This window comes from Capricornis sumatraensis, chromosome 3 (genome assembly GCF_032405125.1).
Source record: "Capricornis sumatraensis isolate serow.1 chromosome 3, serow.2, whole genome shotgun sequence".
NCBI classification, from domain to species: Eukaryota; Metazoa; Chordata; class Mammalia; order Artiodactyla; family Bovidae; genus Capricornis; species Capricornis sumatraensis.
In genome coordinates, this window is record NC_091071.1 from 39,582,753 (window position 1) to 39,599,036 (window position 16,284).

A 16,284-nucleotide genomic window follows, 5' to 3' on the forward strand; every position below is an offset into this window, starting at 1 on the left:
ATATCACAGTTATCCAAGTCTATGCCCCAACCAGTAATGCTGAAGAAGCTGAAGTTGAACGGTTTTATGAAGACCTACAAGACCTTTTAGAACTAACACCCAAAAAAGAAGTCCTTTTCATTATAGGGGACTGGAATACAAAAGTAGGAAGTCAAGAAACACCTGGAGTAACAGACAAATTTGGCCTTGGAATGTGGAATGAAGCAGGGCAAAGACTAATAGAGTTTTGCCAAGAAAATGCACTGGTCATAGCAAACACCCTCTTCCAACAACACAAGAGAAGACTCTACACTTGGACATCACCAGATGGTCAACACCGAAATCAGATTGATTATATTCTTTGCAGTCAGAGATGGAGAAGCTCTATACAGTCAACAAAAACAAGACCAGGAGCTGACTGTGGCTCAGATCATGAACTCCTTATTACCAAATTCAGACTCAAATTGAAGAAAGTAGGGAAAACCGTTAGACCATTCAGGTATGACCTAAAAAAATCCCTTACAATTATACAGTGGAAGTGAGAAATAGATTTAAGGGTCTAGATCTGATAGATAGAGTGCCTGATGAACTATGGAATGAGGTTTGTGACATTGTATAGGAGACAGGGATCAAGACCATCCCCGTGGAAAAGAAATGCAAAAAAGCAAAATGGCTGTCTGGGGAGGCCTTACAAATAGCTGTGAAAAGAAGAGAGGCGAAAAGCAAAGGAGAAAAGCAAAGATATAAGCATCTGAATGCAGAGTTCCAAAGAATAGCAAGAAGAGATAAGAAAGCCTTCTTCAGCGATCAATGCAAAGAAATAGAGGAAAACAACAGAATGGGAAAGACTAGAGATCTCTTCAAGAAAATTAGAGATACCAAGGGAACATTTCATGCAAAGATGGGCTCGATAAAGGACAGAAATGGTCTGGACCTAACAGAAGCAGAAGATATTAAGAAGAGGTGGCAAGAATACACGGAAGAACTGTACAAAAAAGATCTTCACGACCCAGATAATCATGATGATGTGATCACTAATCTAGAGCCAGATATCTTGGAATGTGAAGTCAAGTGGGCCTTAGAAAGCCTCACTACGAACAAAGCTAGTGGAGGTGATGGAATTCCAGTGGAGCTGTTTCAAATCTTGAAAGATGATGCTGTGAAAGTGCTGCACTCAGTATGCCAGCAAATCTGGAAAACTCAGCAGTGGCCACAGGACTGGAAAAGGTCAGTTTTCATTCCAATCTCAGAGAAAGGCAATGCCAAAGAATGCTCAAACTACTGCACAATTGTACTCATCTCACATGCTTGTGAAGTAATGCTCAAAATTCTCCAAGCCAGGCTTCAGCAATACGTGAACCGTGAACTCCCTGATGTTCAAGCTGGTTTTAGAAAAGGCAGAGGAACCAGAGATCAAATTGCCAACATCTGCTGGATCATAGAAAAAGCAAGAGAGTTCCAGAAAAACATCTATTTCTGCTTTATTGACTATGCCAAAGCCTTTGACTGTGTGGATCACAATAAACTGTGGAAAATTCTGAAAGAGATGGGAATACCAGACCACCTGACCTGTCTCTTGAGAAATCTGTATGCAGGTCAGGAAGCAACAGTTAGAACTGGACATGGAACAACAGACTGGTTCCAAATAGGAAAAGGACTACGTCAAGGCTGTATATTGTCACCCTGCTTATTTAACTTATATGCAGAGTACATCATGAGAAACGCTGGACTGGAAGAAACACAAGCTGGAATCAAGACTGCCGGGAGAAATATCAGTAACCTCAGATATGCAGATGACACCACCCGTATGGCAGAAAGTGAAGAGGAACTAAAGAGCCTCTTGATGAAAGTGAAAGAGGAGAGTGAAAAAGTTGGCTTAAAGCTCAACATTCAGAAAACGAAGATCATGGCATCCGGTCCCATCACTTCATGGGAAATAGATGGGGAAACAGTAGAAACAGTGTAAGACTTTATTTTTCTGGGCTCCAAAATCACTGCAGATGGTGACTGCAGCCATGAAATTAAAAGATGCTTACTCCTTGGAAGAAAAGTTATGACTAACCTAGATAGTACATTCAAAAGCAGAGACATTACTTTGCCGACTAAGGTCCGTCTAGTCAAGGCTATGGTTTTTCCAGTGGTCATGTACGGATGTGAGAGTTGGATTGTGAAGAAGGCTGAGCGCCAAAGAATTGATGCTTTTGAACTGTGGTGTTGGAGAAGACTCTTGAGGGTCCCTTGGACTGCAAGGAGATCCAACCAGTCCATCCTGAAGGAGATCAGCCCTGGGATTTCTTTGGAAGGAATGATGCTAAAGCTGAAACTCCAGTACTTTGGCCACCTCATGAGAAGAGTTGACTCATTGGAAAAGACTTTGATGCTGGGAGGGATTGGGGGCAGGAGGAGAAGGGGACAACAGAGGATGAGATGGCTGGATGGCATCACGGACTCGATGGACGTGAGTCTGAGTGAACTCCGGGAGTTGGTGATGAACAGGGGAGGCCTGGCGTGCTGGGATTCATGGGGTCGCAAAGAGTCAGACACGACTGAGCAACTGAACTGAACTGAACTGATAAGAAACTACCAAACTGTCTTCCAGAATAGTTGTATCATTTTATTACCTCCACCAATGGATGAGTTGATCTAGTTTTTCCACATTCTTGTCAGCAATTGATGTTGTCAATATTTTCTTTTTTGCTCAATCTGTATGTGTATCATGATATTTCACTGTGGTTTTAATTTCATTTCTCTGATAGCTATGATACTGATAACTACCATTTGCTAATTTTCCATCTGTATATCCTCTTTGTTGAAATGTCTGTTTACAGTTTTTGCCCACTTGAAAACTGGGTTTTGAGATTGCTTCATATATTCTGGATACAAGTCTTGTCAGATAGGTGATATTCAAATGTATTTTCCCTGTCAACAGCTTGTCTTTTTATTCTTGTTTTTTATAACAGATTTAGTGATATAATTCACATACTATACAATTCACCTATTTATACAATGGATAGATTTGTGGATATTTATAGAGTTGTGCAAACCATCTGCATAATAAATTTTAGAACATTTTCATCATTCTTCAATGAAACTTCATATCTATTACCTTTCTTGCTCAATATTCCTCCCTCTCCCTCAGCTCAAGATAACAACCAGTCTATTTTCTGCCCACAGAAATTTATCAACTCTGGACGTTTCATGTAAAAAGATTCATATTGTATGTGATCCTGTGTGACTGGCTTCTTTGCATTATCATAATGTTTTCAAGGCTTGTTCATTTAAAGACATAACTTAGTATTCTACTCCTTTATTTCTGAATGAGTATTATAAAAAAATGCTGCTAATGAACATTTGTCAGTGGCTTTTTGTGTAGATACGTTTTCATTCCTTTGTATACATACATAGTTATGGAACTTCTAGGTCATATAGATGTTTAGTCTTTTGAGGAACTACCAGACTCTTTTCAAAGCAGGCTTCTCATTATTCTAAGTGTCTTTCATATGAAATTTTAAAAATTTTAACAAAGTTTTTTCTTTTATGTATTTTGCTTTGGTGTCATGTCAAGGAACTCTTGGCTTAATGGCAGAGTCACAAAGATTTTTTTCATGTGTACATCTAGAAGTTGTATTATTTTAGATTTTATATTTGGGACTATGAGCCATTATGGGTTACTTTTGTATAAGGTGTGGGGTTTATTTATTTTTATATGTATATTTATTTATTTGGCAACGCCAGGTCTTTAGTTGCAGCATGTGAACTCTTACTTGTGGCATATGGGATCTAGCTCCCTGACCAGGGATCCAACCCAGGGCCCCTGCATTGGGAGCTCAGAGTCTTAGCCATTGAATCACCAGGGAAGTCCCTGTTTTATTTTTTAACATTCATTCATTTATTTGTGGCAAGAGGGACCTTTGTTGCAGCATGCAGATCTTTCATTGTAATGTGTGGGCTTCTCTAGTTACCACCTGTGGCTTCTCTCTAGCTGTGGCACACAAACTCAGTAGTTGTGGCTCGTTGGCATAGCTGCCCCATGCATGTCACTGGAAGGTGGATAGATTCTTAAGCACTGGACCACCAGAGAAGTTTCTAATGTGTGAGGTTTAGACAGAGATTCATTTTTTGCATATGGATGTCCAAACATAATTTACTGAAGTCTAACCTTTCTCTACTGACTTGCTTTTGCATCTTTGTCAAAAATACACTGGCTACAAAGATACCACCAGGAAAGAAAACTACCAGCCGATATCTCTTTGGCATACAGATACAAGAATTCTCAACAAAATACTAACATACCAGATCCAACAGCTCATTAAGAAGATGATTAGGGGACCTGGCAGTCCAGTGGTTAAAACTCTGAGCCCACAATTCAGGGGGCACAGAATCAATCCCTGGTCAGAGAACTAAAATTTCTACTATCATAATGACATGGTACTGACCTAAGGGGAGACATATAGACATCTAGAATAGAATTCAGTTCAGTGGCTCAGTCGTGTCTGATTCTTTGCAACCCATGGAAGGCAGCATGCCAGGCTTCCCTGTCCATCACCAGCTCCTGGAGCTTGTTCAAACTCATGTCCATCGAGTCTGTATTGCCATGCAACCATCTCATCCTCTGTCGTCCGCTTTGCCTCCTGCTTTCATCCTTTCCCAGCATCAGGGTCTTTTCAAATGAGTCAGTTTTTGAATCAGGTGGCCAAAGTATTGGAGTTTCAGCTTCAACATCAGTCCTTCCAATGAATATTCAGGACTGATTTCCTTTAGGATTGACTGGTTTGATTTCCTTGCAGTCCAAGGGACTCTCAAGAGTCTTCTCCAACACCACAGTTCAAAAGCATCAATTCTTTGGCGCTCAGCTTTCTTTATAGTCCAACTCTCACATCCATACATGATCACTGGAAAAACCATAGCTTAGACTATATGGACTTCTGTCGGCAAAGTAATCTCTCTGGTTTTTAATATGCTGTCTAGGTTGGTCATAACTGTTCTTTAAAGGAGCAAGCATCTTTTAATTTCATGACTACAGTCACCATCTGCAGTGATTTTGAAGCCCCCAAAATAAAGTCTGTCACTGTTTCCATTGTTTTCTCATCTATTTGCCATGAAGTGATGGGAGCAGATGTCATGATCTTAGCTTTTTGAATGTTGAGTTTTAATCCAGCTTTTTCACATTCCTCTTTCACTTTCATCAAGAGGCTCTTTAGTTCCTCTTCGCTTTCTGCAAGCAAAAAGGGTCACGTCATCTGCATACCTGAGGTGATTGATATTTCTCCCGGCAATCTTGATTCCAGCTGTGCTTCATCCCTCCCAGCTTATATGCATATCCCTCTGGATATAAGTTAAATAAGCAGTGTGACAATACACAGCCTTTATGTATTCCTTTCCCAGTTTGGAACCAGTCTGTTGTTCCATGTCCAGTTCTAACTGTTGCTTCCTGACCTGCATACAGATTTCTCAGGAGGCAGGTAAGGTGGTCTGGGATTCCCATCTCTTGAAGAATTTTCCAGTTTGTTATGATCCACACAGTCAAAGGTTTTGGCACAGCCAATAAAACAGAAGTAGATGTTTTTCTGGAACTCTCTTGCTTTTTTTGATGATCCAACGGCTGTTGGCAATTTGATCTCTGGTTCCTCTGCCTTTTCTAAAAACCAGCTTGAACATCTGGAAGTTCATGGTTCATGTACTATTGAAACCTGGCTTGGAGAATGCTGAGCATTACTTTGCTAGCATGTGAGATGAGTGCAGTTGTGTGGGTTGGACATTCTTTGGCATTGCCTTTCTCTGGGATTGGAGTGAAAACTGATTTTTTCCAGTCCTGTGGCCACTGCTGAGTTTTTCCAGATTTGCTGGCATATTGTTCCATGTCCAGTTCTAACTGTTGTTTCTTGACCTGCATACAGATTTCTCAAGAGGCAGGTAAGGAGATATGGTATTCCCATCTCTTTAAGAATTTCCCACAGTTTGTTGTGATCCACACAGTCAAAGGATTTGGCATAGTTAATCAAGCCGAAGTAGGTGTTTTTCTGGAACTCTCTTGCTTTTCCTATGATCCAAGAGATGTTGGTATGACCACAGAAATAAACCCATATACCACAGCCAACTGATTTTCAATAAGGGTTACAAGATTATTCAGTGAGGGGAAGAAGAGGCTCTTCAGCTAATGATGTTGGGTCAACTGCGTGCTGCTGCTGCTGCTAAGTCGCTTCAGTCGTGTCCGACTCTGTGCGACCCCATAGACGGCAGCCCACTAGGCTCCCCCGTCCCTGGGATTCTCCAGGCAAGAACACTGGAGTGGGTTGCCATTTCCTTCTCCAGTACATGAAAGTGAAAAGTGAAAGTGAAGTTGCTCAGTAGTGCCGAACTCTTAGCGACCCCATGGACTGCAGCCTAACAGGCCCCTCCATCCATGGGATTTTCCAGGCAAGAGTACTGGAGTGGGTTGCCATTGCCTTCTCTGGGGTCAACTGCGTAGCCATATGCAAAAGAAGCAAGTTGGACCAGTACCTCATACTATACACAAAAATTAACCAAGATGGATCCATGACCTAAATATAAGAGTTAAAACTGTAAAACTTTTAGAAAAAAACATACAGGTATATCATCATCAACTTGGATTTGACAATGGATTTTTAGATATAACACCAAAGCTACAGCAACAAAATAAAAAAAAGATAAACTGGACCTCATCAACATTTTGAAGCTTTGTGTACAACAGGGCATTGTCAAGAAAATGAAAAGAAAATCTACAGAAAAGGAAAAAATACTTAAAAATCATACATTGTATAACGGCTAATATTCAGAAAATATAATGAATTTCTGGAGAAGGCAATGGCACCCCACTCCAGTACTCTTGCCTGGAAAATCCCATGGATGGAGGAGCCTGGTAGGCTGCACTCCATGGGGTCGCTAAGAGTCGGACACGACTGAGCAACTTCACTTTCACTTTTCACTTTCATGCATTGGAGAAGGAAATGGCAACCCACTCCAGTGTTCTTGCCTGGAGAATCCTGGGGATGGGGGAGCCTGGTGGGCTTCCGTCTATCGGGTCGCACAGAGTCGGACACGACTGAAGCGACTTAGCAGCAGTAGCAATGAATTTCTACAACTCAAAAAGATAAACAACCCAATTTTAAAATGGCCAAAGAGGACTTCTCTGATGGTTCAGTGATTGAGAGTCTGCCTCCAAGGCAGAGGACACAAGCTGGATCCCTTGTCCGGGAAGATGCCACAGGCCGTGAAGCAACTGAGCCTGTGCGCCGCAACTACTGAGCCCGTGCTCTAGAGTCTGTGCTCAGAAACAAGAAAAGCCATTGCAATGAGAAGCCCAAGCACCATACCTAGAGAGGAGCCCTGCTCACTGCAACTAGAGAAAGCCCACAAGTAGCAACAAAGACCCAGTCCAGCCAGTATATCAATCAATCAATCAATATAAAACTTATATAAATAAAATGGCCAAAGGACTCAAAGAGATTTCTTCAAAGAAGAGAACAAACATATAAAAAGCTGGTCACATCATTAGTCACTGGGGGAATGAAGATCCAAAACTTAATGAAAAAGCACTTTATACTTATTTAAATAGCTACAATAATAATGCAAAATAGAAAAATAGTTAGTGTTGGCAAGAAGAAAGGAAAAAAAGGAACCCCTGATGAGAACATATAGGCATACCCTGGAGATACTGAGGGTTCAGTTCCAGACGCTGCAACAAAGCAAACATCACAACAGAGAAAGTGACAGAATTTTCTTGTTTTCCCAGTGCATATAAAAGTTATAGTTAGACAATACTGCAATCTTTTTTTATTGGATCTTAGTTCCCTGACCAGAAATTGAACCCGTGCTCCCTGCGTTGGAATTGTGAAGTCTTAACCACTGGGCCACCAGGGAAGTCCCATTAGGTATGCAATAGCATTATGCCTAAAAAATGCTGAAACAATTACAACAGTACCAGTTGTAATAGATCACTGATCATAGATCACCATAACAAATATAATAATGTAACAGCTTAAAATGCTGTGAGAATTGTCAAAATGTGACACAGAAACAAAAAGTGAGAAAATGTTGTTGGGATAATGGTGCTGTTAGATTTGCTGTCACAGGGTTGTGAGAAACAAAAATAGTTCAGACCCAATAGAAAAGTTTGTTGTTCAAAAATTAAACATAAAACTGGGAATTTCCTAACCTTTTCTCCAGTGGTTCAGCAGTAAAAGAATCTGCCTGCAGTGTAGGAGATGCAGGAGACATGGGTTTGATCCCTGGATCAGGAAAATCCCCTGGAGGAGGGCATGGCAACCCATTCCAATATTCTTGCCTAGAGAATCCCATGGATAGAGACTGGCAGGCTACAGTCCATAGAATTGCAAAGAGTGGGACGTGACTAAAGTGACTGAGCATGCATGGGAATTCCCTGGAGGGCTAGTGATTAGGACTGGATGCTTTCACTGCCGTGGCCCAGGTTCAAGACCTGGTCGGAGAACTGGGATCCTGCAAGCCACCTGGTGGTACAGCAAAAAAAAAAAAAAAAAGTTAAACATAAAACTAAAATATGTCCCCACAGTACCCCTTCTGGGTATATACCCAGGAGAACTGAAACAAATACTCAAAGAAATACTTGTATATGTACATTTACAGCAGGACTATCACAATAGCCAAAAAGCAGAAACAAATGTCTATCAACAGATGAGTGGATAAACACATTGTGTTATTCAGCCAAAAAGGAATGAATTGCTGATCGATACATGCTACAAGGTGGATCAACTTCAAAAGCATTATTCTAGTGAAAGAAAATCAGGCCCAATGTGTCACATATAAGATTATGTTTAAATTAAATATTCAGATTAGAGAAATCCAGAGGGACAACATGCAGGTTTATGATTTGCCAAGCACTATGGGGAAACAAGAATGAAGTTTTTCTTTGGGTGTGATGAAAATATTCTTGAACTAGACAGAAGTGGCAGTTGCACAAAATTATGTATGTACTAAATGCCACTTGACTGTTCACTTTAAAATGGTCAATTTTGCTTTATGTGACTGTCACCTCATTAAATATTTGCCTACAAAAATCAACTTGTATCAAAACCACAATGAGGTACCATCTCACACTGGTCAGAATGGCTGCTATCAAAAAGTCTACAAACAATAAATGCTGGAGAGGGTGTGGAGAAAGGGAACCCTCTTACACTGTTGGTGGGAATGCAAACTAGTACAGCCACTATGGAGAACAGTGTGGAGATTTCCTTAAAAAACTGGAAATAGAACTGCCATATGGCCCAGCAATCCCACTACTGGGCATACACACCGAGGAAACCAGAACTGAAAGAGACACATGTACCCCAATGTTCATCGCAGCACTGTTTACAATAGACAGGACATGGAAGCAACCCAGATGTCCATAGGCAGACAAATGGATAAGAAAGTTGTGGTATATATACACAATGGAATATTACTCAGCTATTAAAAAGAACACATTTGAGTCAGTTCTAATGAGGTGGATGAAACTGAAGCCTATTTTACAGAATGAAGTAAGTCAGAAAGAAAAACACCAATACAGTATATTAACACATATATATGGAATTTAGAAAGATGGTAACGATGACCCTATATGCTAGACAACAAAAGAGACACAGATATACAGAACAGACTTTTGGACTCCATGGGAGAAGGCGAGGGTGGGATGATTTGAGAAAATAGCATTGAAACCTGTATATTACCATATGTGAAATAGATGACCAGTCCAAGTTCGATGCATGAAGCAGGGCACTCAAAGCCGGTGCACTGGGACAACCCTGAGGGATGGGATGGGGAGGGAGGTGGGAGGGGGTTCAGGACAGGGGGACACGTGAACACCCGTGGCTGATTCATGCTAAGGTATGGCAAAAACCACCACAATATTATAATTAGCCTTTAAGTATAATAAATAAATTAATTTAAAAAATCAACTTGCCATATTTATGTGGGTCTATTTCTGGACTCTTTATGCCATTGATCTGTGTGTCTTCCCCTTTACCAAGACCATACTTTTCATTAGCATAGCTTTAGAGAAAGTCTTATAATCAAGTGATGTAATTTCTTCAGTTTCTTTCTTATTTTTCAGACTATTTAGGCTATTCTAGTTCTTTTATCTTTCCACATTGTATTAAATGTATTGACTGGTTTGGGGAGAACTGACATCTTTGCTGTGTTGAGTTTTTTCAGTTTATGAATGTGATTTGTTTTCCTATTTATTTAGGACTCCTTTGATTTATATATTCACCAGTGGTTTATGGTTCTCAGTATATATAACTTGCACATATTTCATTAGATTTATGCCTAACATTTATTATTTGAAGCTATTGTAAATTACATTGTTTCCAGTGTACAGAAATAGAATGTTTTGTTTACTGACCTTGCATTCTGTGATCTTACTAAATTTACTTATTCTACTCCAGAAATTTTCGCAGGGTTAGGATTTTCCACATTTAGTCATGTCATCTGTGAATAAAGACAGCTTTGTTTTTCCTTTTCAACCTGGATGTTTTTTAATTTCCTTTTCTTTCATTATTGTACTGGCCATGTCTTCCAGTACAATGCTAAATAGGGGTGGCAGGAGTGGGTATTCTTCTCTTGTTCCTTATCTCAAAAGGGAAAGCATTTGATCTTTGATAATTAAGTGTGATATGAGCTATAGGCGGAGAAGGCAATGGCACCCCACTCCAGTACTCTTGCCTGGAAAATCCCATGGACGGAGGAGCCTGGAAGGCTGCAGTCCATGGGGTTGCTGAGAATTCAACACGATTGAGTGACTTCACTTTCACGCATTGGAGAAGGAAATGGCAACCCACTCCAGTGTTCTTGCCTGGAGAATCCCAGGGACGGGGGAGCCTGGTGGGCTGCCGTTTATGGGGTCTCACAGAGTCAGACATGACTGAAGTGACTTAGCAGCAGCAGCATGAGCTATAGGGATTTTGGTCTTTCTTGTTGGGGGCGGAGGCCATGTGGCATGCAGAGTATTAGTTCCGTGAACAAAAACTGAACCTGTGCCTGCTGCACAGAACCAGAGTTCTAACCACTGGACTGCCAGGGAAGTGCTACGTGTTTTCTAGCAGATGATCTTTTACAGGTTGAAATAGTTCCATTTTATTCCTAGTTTCCTGGGAATTTTGGTCATAAATGTATTTTGTCTCCATTTTCACTAAAGTGCTCACTTTCAGTTTCTAGTTGTGCTGCACTGAAGTAAAAGGGTATCAGAGAACATAAACAGTAGACTCATCATCAATTCAGTAGTAGTTTGAATTCTGGTATTCTTCTACAAATCACCTACTGCTATTAACGGTTTGAAGTTCTCAAACAGTTGCTCCATGCATTATACCCAGGTTTTAGAGTTTGTGTCTAGGTGAGAGAAAAAGTGAAGCATGCTTACTTCTTACCTAGAAATGGAACCCGAATAATATTCATAATGGTTTTTCTCGTGCTTTTCCAATCTCTATTCATTTTATTTCTTTTACTATATTACAGGTTCTCTACTCTGATACCTAATCCCTGACTCCACAGAAGCCTTCCCAAATCAGTTTACTTCTTTTCAAAGCCTTCCCTTAGTCTTTCTTTCTTCTTGTCCACAATCTTCTTCCCTGTCCTACCTGTTACTATTTGTTACCCGGAAGCTGATTTGTCACCCTCTGCTTTAGTCCCTTCTTAGTTTTTAAATTGAGATATGTCACATATCATAAAATTCACCATTTTGAAGTATTTAACTCGGTGGTTTTATTAGCATATTTACATTTCATCATCACTTTTAAAACCTGAACAACAACAACAATATAATTAGCAGAGGAATTGCTGGGTAAAACAGTAAGTCTATGTTTAACTTTTGAAGTTACTGCCAAAATGTTTTCTACAGTGGCTGTACAATTTAAATTTCCACCAGCAGTGTATGAGGGTTCTAATTTCTTCACATCCTTGAAAACACATCTTATTATCTTAAAATTATAACCATGTTAGTGGATATAAGTGGCATCTCATTGTGGATTTGATATGCATTTTCATGGTGGCTAATGATGTTGAGTCCCTTTTTATATGCTGATTGGCCATTTGTGTATCTTATTGTGAGAAATGTCTATTTAAAGCTTTGCCCTTTTCAAGATTTCCCTGGTGGTCCAGGGAATGTAGATTTGATCCCTGAGCCCATGTGCCTCAACTAGAGACCCTGTGCTCTGGATGCTGTGCCATTGCTAGAGAGAAGCCTGTACAACAAAGAGCCCACGTGCCCTCAACTAAAACTTGATGCAGCCATAAATAAATAAATATTATAAAAAACACCTATTCAATATTAAATTCAATATTCTCAATATTAAATTCTCTACCACTGCATTCCTTTCATATAGGATTAAATAATGCTGCTTAAGATGAAGCTTCTGACCACTTGGTGTTGATGGCTGTGAAAATTTAAGACACAGACCCAAACAAGCAAAAAACCCCTTATAGCAAGTAGAATTGCTTGAATATTAAAGTGCCTAAATTTTTGTAGCTTTCTCTGCATTTACTGAAAATGCATCTAGAACTTCTTGTCTCTGCCTTTAATGCTCTAGTCATGTCATCCGTAAGAAGTTAAAAACTTAAAAATATCAAAGATACTCTCCAAATGTGAATGCTAAAGTCCACTCTCAAAAAAGTAGAGTGCCTAAGCCAATTTAATTACATCTTTTTAAAATTAATATTAAGTTTTGTAAGACAGTAGAGTGTTTCCTATTCTAGTTTGGGGAAGCTGCGATTGCTCTTGAAAATAAGGCAGAGTGGTAAACTGACCATGGAAAGCCAATCTGTCAAACAAATGAATGATGTAAATATTATACATATTGTTTTAACTGTATAAACAAACCTAGAAAATGCCCACTTTACCCCCAACCTAGCATTCTTTAGAGACAAAAATGCAAAACCCGAAATGTTTGTGAACATAAAATCCCACCACCAAAAACAATGCCCAGCACACAGAAAGTGCCCAATAAACATTTGCCTGATGTGGAATGAATAAATGAACATTCACAGTGCATATCTCTCCAAAAGTTCTCAGGAGCAAACATTTATAGGCAGAAATAAAAGAAGAACCCGTTTTTGGCAGCAGGTTTACGTAAGTGTTAATTTGGGAACTGCAGGTGCCAAACACTACTAGTTCAGGGAAAACTCTGAGAGACAGTGAAGGACAAGGAAGCCTGGCGTGTTGCAGTTCAAGGGGTTGCAAAGAGTGAGACACAACTTAACAACTGAACAACAAGGGCACCAGGAATGCTGGTTACAAATAACACTTGGTTTGTTGATTTTTATAAATGTTAAATTACAGCAAGTATTATTTGGCCATGGAATGATCTTTCAAAGCATTTTCCACACACAATTCTTGACTATCAGAGCACTGGGTATTGAAACACACTATAACTACTTTAACTCCAGAAAGAGAATCAAGGGAAGGAATGGACACCAACCAAGAAAAAGAAGAGAAAATTTCTCATTTTGAGGAAGTGTGGTGCCAAATAGGGACAAAAATAGAATAGGAATATTTAATTTCCATTTCACTTTTCATCTTAGCTGTTACCAACATGTTATGGTTAAATGCTAATAAAAATACAATCAAGCAGGAATGGTTAGAGGGAATTATAATAAATTCTAATGCTTTTAGTATTCATTTACACATTATTTCAATTAGAAAAGAGAAAACCAATTAAAGTAGGTAAATGAGGGTACTTTGAGCTCCAGGGGAAATGTCCCATGTGAATATGTTAGAGAGTTATTGCTATTATTATTTTCTGCCACTTAACTCAATGAATCACTCTGGGGCTTGTTAAAAGTTAGCAGTTGATCATGAAGTTTCACCTTATTAATAAGTTGCTCTGGTGATCACTACAGGCATCTAGTATTCCTTGTGGACCACCCTCATTAAGAGGCATATGGGTTGCCTGTTGTTCTCATAAATGAATATCCTCGGGAGGGAGAGTGTATCAGGAGGGGCCTCTTGCAAAGTCATCTTGATAACTTGTTGGTCTAGCTCTGGTTGCCCTCTGAGGGAGGAAAACGCAACACCCTTGTTTTTAATTAAGCTTGCCTCTTGTGGAGACAGGGCTTCTGTTAAGTGGGAATACTTTCTCATAGACGGATTAGGGTATGGTTGTCAAGATTTATTGATCTCTTTTAAAAGGAACTATTTATTCATTGAATGTCATAACATCTGAGATTTGCTTTAAAATATTCCAAAACAAAGTAAAAACAAAAACTGGATAAGTGAAACAAAATAGACAAAATGTTGATAACTGGTGAAGTCTACATAGGGGTTCATCATATAATTACTATATGTTTGATAATTTTCATAATGAAAATTTTAAAATATATATATAAAAGGATTATTAATCTCCAATATTTATTATCTTAAATCAGCTACTGCTCTATGTATTAGTACTCTTTTCAGTTACAATTCACACTGGCTTAAACAATAAAATGAAGTTATAGATTTATTATTAGTAACTGAAAAGTCCAGGGCAATTCTAGGTGTCAGGTGATGCTTGATCTGACAGCTCAGTGGTGTCACCAAAACCTGCATCATATATATCACTGCTCTGCCTTCTGTGGTATTGTAAGGCTCACATCTCTTGTTTCAAGGAGACTGAACATCTGCCGGGTCACATGTATCATCCTGCAAGTGTTGGATATGTTCTAGTGTTTCCAACAAGTTGTGATGGGAGTGGCTTAAGGTCATAGGCCTAATCCTGAGCCATCTTTCTAACCAAGGATGGAGAAACTCCTGGGGAGTAAATGAGTTCTGAAGTTGAAAGATCTTATACTGGACTTTAACCCACTGTCCCGATTTACTTGGGTGCATAACACATCCTTCACGGAATAGTTCTGCACATCTCAGTGTTCTCTGCCTACCAGCTCGGGACCCACTGACAGAAGAGATTTCCAAGGCCCTTCCAGGTCCTTTTACACACCTCAGTGTTGAGAGTCCTTGGGAAGACGTGCCAAGGGTCTGAAGGACCCCCTAGGGCTGTGTGTGCACTCAGGCCCTTGATGAATTGCATTCGGGTCCAGTGCAAGCACTGAAGAACAGACGTGGTGGGGGAGCATGCTGGGAGGAGAGGCAACCCGAGTGGAGGTGCTTTCCCTGGGGTGCACATGGAATCCAGTCTTCCTACCCCAGGGTGAAGCTCCCTGAGCTCCAAGCTAGAGCATTCAGGCAGCTGGAATGATAGCCTCAGACATTCCAAGGCACCCAATGTAGGACACCTCTGTGCGTTCCTTGACAAGACCTACAAGCTCTTTGCTTTCATCTTTTCTGATGAAGAACAAGATGAGAACTCACAGCCATCACACATCTGTCAACCAGTCAATACCTAAAGAAGAGAGAACACTGGGACAGGGGTGCTCTGAGTGACCAAAGCTAATGTTTGGTGCCTATGGTAGCTTTTTTCTGTTTGGTGTAAGTTGATCCTTGAAGGACATGGGTTTGAACAGTGAGGCCCCACTCACATGTGGAGCCTACTGAATAACTCGGTATGAAAGTACATGATCCATGCCAGGTTGAAGTTGCAGAACCACGGATCCAGAGGGCCAATAATAAAGTCATACACACATTTTGAACTGTCCAGCAGCTGGCACCCCCAACCTACTCCATGTATTGCTCAAGAATCAACTGTATTTTCATTCTTATATTTATTATGTCAGTTTTGTGCCCAACACTTAAGAGTCAAGGCTACACAGGACAAAGCCACTGCCCTCTTGATGCTTATATTCTAATGGATGCAGATAGACAAAAACAAAGTAACTCTACTTTGTGATACATGCTGTGAAGCACAGCACTCAGAGTGGTGAGGGCAGATATGACTGACTGAACAAGAGTGAAGGTCAAGAGAAGATAAAGCCCTTGTGCAAACTTGGGTTTCAAAATGTTGGAGCTGTGGAGAGAGCCAAGAGGAGAATATTGTACAAGTGCCTCTTAACTCAGAGTAAGACTTGGGAACTCTCCAGCAGTCCAGTGGTTAGAACTCCAGGCTTTCATCGCCAAGGGCGAAGGCTCAATCCCTGGTTGGGCAAGTAAGATACCACAAGCCACATGGTGCAGCCAAACAGATAAAAGACCGGAAATATGAGCCTCTCCTTTAAGGAGGATAAATAGCTTTGATGTTGGGTAATGCTTATCATAGTTCCAGGATGAAGGAAACATTTAAAACATTTCCCAAACTCCACGTAAGAAACTAAATTTTAAAAAACCAGAAAAGAAAAAAAAAGGGTGGGGGGGTACTTCCCTGGGAGTCCATGGGTTAAGAGTCCTTGCTTCTACTGCAGGGGGTGGGG